The following is a 7655-nucleotide window of genomic DNA, read 5'->3' as shown; positions in this document are numbered from 1 at the left end:
CCATGAAGTAGTGATAGTGCATTGAAAAACTTCTTCTAGTGAGTAATCTTCGTCATACATGTCTACCTCATCAAAATTCCCCAAAATTGGAGATTCTTGTTGCATTTCACTCCTTGTAGACTCCTCTTCATATTCCTCAAACCATTTGTCATCAATATGTGACTCTTGAACGAATCCAATTTCATCAGCTTGCTTATTACAAGTAATCTCAATGCTACTTTCCAAATCTTCTTGAGACCCTTGTGAAAAATTTGTCATTGGTTGCTCCAATTGAACTTGAAAGTTTATGCTTGAAGAATATCTTGCAACTTGCCAATCGCTTCATAACATTTAGAAAATTATATGCAAACTAAAATTGAAAATAAGAAAGATAAACAAAAGTCGAAAATAAGAAAAATAATGTTCAAAAAGTACTACTAAATGAAATTCGAATTAATATTAATAATGCCTCAATCCTTGGCAACGGTGCCAAAAACTTGATGTAAATCAACTTGCAAGTGCACGAATCGTTTTCATGTAATAAAATGGAAAAATATGGTAGTTGTACCTAATGGATTAAGAATTAAGTACTAAAGATAATTAGATTTTGGTAATGTTTGAACTAAAAATTAAGATGGCAATTGAAAATAAATAAACTAAATTAAATAAAAGCAATCAATTAAATTAGATCAATTTCAAGTAAAGAGAGAGTAAAACTAATAATTATGAATACTAGGGCATTTGATTTCACCACTAATTATACCAATTTAATTACTTATATATGTGAATTTAATTAACTAGTAATTTTGTTAACCACACTTAATCACAAAATTAATCAAAAGTAGTTTCCACCCACAATTGATAACATTCACATAACCTAATTTATTCTTTCCGGCCTATAAATTAAACCATGCAAATTCGTTAAGCATAGATTAAGCAAATAATATGGTATGAGACATAACTATTTTCGAATCAATTATGCATTCATGTCATTGTAGATCCATAATATTATCCTTATCCAAGCTCAAATATTATCAAAATCATTCATTCCTTCTGGCCTATGAAAGCATTAGGCATACTAATGATTTACATTTTCTTTTCTTTCTTTTCCTTTCTCGCTTGCTGCGCGTTTTCTCTGTGTCTCTCGGTTTTCTCCAGCTTCTTCTCACTCTCGTGTTTTTATCTTTCTTTTCCCCCTAATTTGAGTTTAGGACACTTACCTGGTTGTTCTTGCAGGTCTTATTCCCTTGAATAATTGTCAAAGTCATGGATGTCATACTAGCCTTTTCTTTAAGCTGTTCAGCCTCCCTCCTTTGTTGCATTTCAAGTGAGCTTACAACAAAGAGCGATATATATAGTTTTGGTGTACTCCTGCTTGAAATTGTGAATGGGCTACACCTCTGATGCAAGCTCATCAGTACCCAGATCTCTTGGATCCTCACATAATATCATCTTCTTCTATTAATAATAATTTGCATTTTTTGATGTTTGTGTTTAGAGGGTTTTCATAAGATAGTTTGAAGTGGGTTCAAGATTTCGTTTAGTGGTCATGTAGCTCTTTTTGTAAGAGAATTATCTGGTTGTGTGTTAAGACTTGACAAAGTATTTCAGTGAGATTTAAGTCATTGTTCTACGGTTTTATCATCACTTTTGGTTCTCTTTATACTTACAAATGTTATAGTGAAGAATTCTCATAGGTTTACTGAGGTATGTTATGGATGGGCTCCTTGTAATACTTCTCATCCAGTTATCCAGGTATGATTTTTTCTTTTTTTTGGGTCAACATTCATAATTTGTTTTTCATTCATGGTTCGCTTATGAAATTCTGTATTCTATATTTATTATTTTCTAGTTGATGCACAAGAACTTGTATTTATTCTCTTTTAAACTTCACATACTACTCAAATTGACTAGTTGAGAGGAAAGTTGCAAAGTTTCAGAAAAAAAACATCATTACGAGGGGATCATTTATCGTATAGATGCTATAATTTGTTTTTAATTGTTTGATTTAGGAATTATAGTTGCTATTATTATTTGTAGCCAGTAAACATATGAAATACTATTTTTTTGGTGCTTTTGTAAGACTTTTGTACTTTAAAATAGTATTAAATACTATTTTTTGTGGTTTCCTAAAGGAAGGAACACATCATGTCGGAATCCAAAGAGAATAGCATATGAAATCGGTTTAGGAGCCATCATTCCTTTAAATGTGATTTTAATTAAATTAATATGCTTAAATTCTCAATAATTAATTGAAAATGCCCATAAATGAATTTTTCTTAGTACATTGCATATTATTTGAATTTGATTACTTTTTTTTGAAATAACTAGAAATTACTAGATTTACTATGGGAATTTTATGTTACTAAATTTTAAGATTTCACTAGCTCTTATATACATACATGTTGGTTGCTGTATATGTGGATTTGAAAATTTATTATTATGTGTTGTCCCCCGATGTGGATTATTATGATTGGTACTGTTGTGGATATTGAAACTATTATGATATGCTAGCCTGACAGGTGGGATTTACTGTTAGCATGGTCTGGCTAACCAAGAATTAGAGGTGAGGACAAAGCTGGATGCAGGGCAGTGCCTTCAAATTCACTTGGCGTGACTTTGTTTGATAAGGAGATACCTCTACCAAATAAAGGGTAACATTAATATTTATTTTCCAATGATTGCATGATTTATTGGTTTTAAAATAATTATTACTATTTTTAGATTTTGTTTATTTATACTGAGAATTTTGTAGCATAATTATTAGTATTCTTACAGCTATTAATGCTACCATTATTATTTATTATAGTATTATTATTATTGTATTGCTCGAATAATTATTACGATTCTCAGTATAAATAAACTAAAACCAATCACCAAGTACCCAAAGTATTCATGATGAGGACTTGACTAGGAGCACCTCAAAATGGGGTCGAGAGCCACTTCAAATCTCTACGAGACCGATCATCAGAGCTAGAGCAAAGCGGTTTAAAGAAGCACTAAATGGTTCAATCCATAAGGTGTTCACATCTCAAAAAACCAGGTTCATTACTAAAGATGAATCAAAATTGGTCCATATGATTGGAACGGTGGATGCCAACATGAAAGAGAGCTTAACGCAAGGAATCCTACAACATGGTGATGTGGCAAGTTTTGATAACATGGATGGTGATGTGGCATCCTATGGTGACTAGCACTTTTGCCACGTGGAGGGTGATATGTGCCTACATGGCTTCCAACTAAGCTTGGTCGAATTTTATAATTAGGAAAAACATTAATCTTTATTTATGTTTTGATTGGATTTTGGCATGTTGCTTATTTACTTTCCTAATTTAGGTTTTATTAGGTTTTTAAATTACTTTTCTAATTTTATTAGAGTTGAATTGGTCAAAGTATTAAAGGCCATTTAAATTAGGAAACTAGGAGCCAAATTAGGTTTCCTAAACCTAATCACATTAGGTTTCCTAAACCTAATTTTCGTCCATCTTTATTTTTATAAATTTAGGAAAGCTTTCTAATTTATTTTACCTATTTAAAGGCACAAAAGTCATGAATAAAAATTGGAATACATATTTGATTCAAAGTGAGAGTGATTCTCTTGGTTCTCTAAGAACTATATCAAACTTTTCAAGCTTTGCTTGTGGAGTTCAAATTTGACTTATCAATAGGTTATTTCGCACCCTATTGTGGTGTCTTCACCATACTAAGGTTCTTACCTCGGATATAGGTAAAGGGTCTAGGTCTTTCATTGATAATTTGTAATTAGACGGTCCAAATCAATCTTTGTTATGGGTTTAGAGGCAAGTCACTTTAAGTTCGTATGAATTTTGTATCAAAGCTAGTTTCTAATTACAGGTTTGATCTATCTATCTTTGTTTTCATTGTTTTTCTTTGTTCTTGGCTTTCTGCGATTTGAGCATTAGGTTAGAAATTTGCATCTTTGATTTCTTTGGTTGTCTTATCCGTTTGGTCACTGCGTTCTTCTTTACATCTTTTTTTTTTTTTTTTTTTGGGTTCTTCTTCATTCATCCGATCATATATTAAAAAAGAAAAAATTCTTTGTTCTTTTTGCGTCCTAACCCTTGTGGTCGACAGCTTAGTGTGTTTTCATTAAAGATTGGTGTGATTGGTATTACTATAGTTTGATAAAGATTGTTATTATTGCTTGAATGTGAAAAAAAATAAAAAAGTTCTTGTACTTGTGGTTTATGGCATTGAATTATTATTAAGATTTCAAAAGAAAACAAGTAGTGAAAATTTTTTGTTTGATTTGAGAAGCACCAAAAACAAGCCAAAATCCATGCCGAAAATAAGGTTTGTTAATATTCACTACTTCCAATTTGCAAATCTGATTCCAATTCGTTCTTAACATTCTAGTTTCTTGTGTGTTTGTGCCAAATTTCATGTTGAAAAGCAAACCTATCACCGTTGCCTTTTCCTTGTTACTTTTTCTTAGCTTTTCTTTTATAACTGTTTGATAGGTTTATTTGGATGGTTACTTGCTAGTTTAATTTAGTTTGAAATTAGTTTGCAACGATCCTAATAGAATTACTAGAGTGGTAAAAGGCAAGAGAGGTGAGAATAGAGGGTAAAAGCTGAAATATAACTAGAGTGAAAACACGAGTGAATTTAGACCTTGAATTTTAGCGAAACATGTGAGGGAGTGTTGTGAGGTCCTTTTTACTAACAAGTTTTGCAGAAAAAAAAAAATCATGTCACAAGACCAAAGCAAAGAAACCATGGAAGGAACTCCAAGTATGGCTGAACCAAAGTTATACATTCAAGCCGTGTTGGGAGAACTCCAAAAAGCACTGCGGCTGGAGATCAGGCAAATCCATGATAGGTTGGATAGGATGGAATCATCAATCCAAATGCCGCAGCAATGGCCACCACAAAGATTCACTCATGGTCATGGTAGGGGAAGACATTCTCCAAGAAGGGAAGATTTGGAGCAAATTGGAGATGACTATGAGGAGGAAGAAGAAGACGTTGGTTCGGGTACCAATCAATTCCGTGGGAGAGAAAGATTAGACTGCGGAAATGACTATGGAGGAATTAAGATGAAAATACCATCATTCCAAGGTAAAAGTGATCCAGAAGCTTATATTGAGTGGGAGAAAAGGATTGATATGGTATTTGATTGTTAGAACTATTTGGAAGCTAAAAAGGTTAAATAAGCAACTGTTGAATTCATAGACAATGCTTTTGGATGGGGGGACAAAGAGACACTTTCTAGGAACCGAGTGGGTCAAAGACCTATAGATACATGGGAGGAGATGAAGGCTTTGATGAGGAAGCATTTTGTACCTAGCCATTACTATAGGAGTATTTTTAGAAGCTACAATGCTTGTCTTAAGGAAATAGGAGTATGGAAGACTATTATAAGGAGATTGAAATCTTTATGATGAGGGCTAATGTTGAGGAGGAAAGGGAGGCTACAATGGCACATTTCTTGGCTGGTTTGAATACAAAATAGCAAATCAAGTGGATTTGCATCATTATGTGGACATTGAGGAGATGTTGCACATGGCCATCATAATAGAGCAATAACTCAAGAGGAAGGGCACCAAAAAACCTAGCATTGCTCAAAATACTTGGGAAGCAAGCCTACCGCATGGAAACCCAGTCAACCCAGGTTTGAAGATAAAGCTACCACACGACCTAAATTCGAAGCTAGGGCCGAACTATCCTTATCCAAGCAAGTAAATAAATCAGATTCATCTTCAACTAGAAATCGAGATATCATGTGCTTTAAATATCAGGCAAGGGTCACATTGCAAGTGAATGTCCAAATAAGAGGGTCATGGTGATGCACATCACATTTCCAACAATCCCTTTCAGCTGCCTCAAGGCCTAATTACTCAAAGTAGAGCCAAAAGATTTAAGGAGGCCTTATTTGCATTCATAAAGAGAAAAGGGAATGACTATCAAGAAAAAGAGAGTGGTGAAAAAGAGAGAAAACAAAAGATTTTTTATGCAAAAATGAGTGACTTGAAGAGTGCATTTATAACTCAAAAACCCATTTTTCTTATGTTGTACAAGGATGAGAACCTTGATACTAATAATACCTTGCCTAGTGCAATGGTATCTCTTTTGCAGGAATATGAAGATATATTTCCCGAGGAGGTTCCAAGTGGATTACCACCACTAAGAGGGATTGAGCACCAAATAGATTTCATTTCGGGAGTTACAATATGATGTGTAAAATCAACTCACAAGTGCACGAGTCGTTTTCAAGTAACAAAGTGGAAAAATAGGGTTGTCGTATCCATGGGATTAAGAATTAAGTACCAAAGATAATTAGGTTTTGATAATATTTGAACTAAAATTTAAAATGACAATTGAAAATGAATAAATGAAATTAAACAAATGCAATCAATTAAAATTAGATCAATTTCAAGTAAAGAGAGTGAGTTTAATAATTATGAATACTAAGGCATTTGATTTCACCACTAACTATTCCAATTTAATTACTTAAATATGTCAATTTAATTTACTAGTAATTTTGTTAACCACACTTAATCACAAAATTAATCAAAAGTAGTTTCCACTCACAATTGATAACATTCACATAACCTAATTTATTCCTTCCGGCCTATAAATTAAATCATGCAAATTCATTAAGCATAAATTAAGCAAATAATATGGCATGAGACATAATTATTTTCCAATCAATTATGCATTCATGTAAATCATTGGAGATCCATAATATTATCCTTTTCCAAGCTCAAATATTATTAAAATCATTCATTCCTTCCGGCCTATGAAAGCATTAAGCATACCAATGATTTATTAACAAAAAAAACATATTACTAACTAAATAAAACTCAATTAAAATAATTAGACCTTCATAGTTAGGGCTACATCATAGCCCTAGCCATGAAAATTAGTTCATGGAAAAAATAAATTCAACATCCATAATTATTAAAAATAATAAAATTCACAATTAAAGAGAAAAGAGAAGAGAATAAAAACTATTGAATAAATTCTCCTCCAAGAGCTCTCAAAGTCGTAGCCTTCTTCTCCAAGCAAGCCCACATCTCTATGCCTCCTCCAAGCTCTCCAATTGATCTTCTAAAACTCTAAAACTATAAAACCCTAGAACCCTTAGGAGAACCTTAAAAACTCCCAAAATTTGGTTTGTTTCTATTTAAGCCTCCTAAAAGCTCATAAATAACTCTCTAAACTTATATATCTCCCTTCAATGTGGTGGGGGCTATATATATAGGACCTTAGAAACCTTTTTCTCTCTTTATTTTCAATGTGGGAGTCTTGGAAGATACCTTTTTTAGGTCATGAAGAGGGTTGGATGAATTTCAAGTGTAAAAAGGGAACTTGATATTACTTGCTCTCTACTACTTTCTTTTTATCTAATTCCTCCTAAAAAAATAGTTAATTAGTCTAATTTACCCTTATTGAAGCATGTGACATGACATGTGCCTCATTAATAATAAATTAACCAATTATTGCCACTTGTCTTTATCTTGACCCTCAAATTGCCTTGATTCCCTCTTTTTTGATCAATGGTGGAGATTTAACTAGAATATTCCTTTTTATAAATTCCAAACTTTAAATAACGATAACTCTTTGCTCGCACCTCGAAATCCAAAAATAACGAGACATTTGAAATCTTCAAACCGTGGTGATTCATATGACATCCACTTCCATCATGAAAT

This window comes from Ziziphus jujuba, chromosome 4 (genome assembly GCF_031755915.1).
Source record: "Ziziphus jujuba cultivar Dongzao chromosome 4, ASM3175591v1".
NCBI lineage: Eukaryota > Viridiplantae > Streptophyta > Magnoliopsida > Rosales > Rhamnaceae > Ziziphus > Ziziphus jujuba.
Note: the sequence above shows the minus strand (reverse complement) of the source record.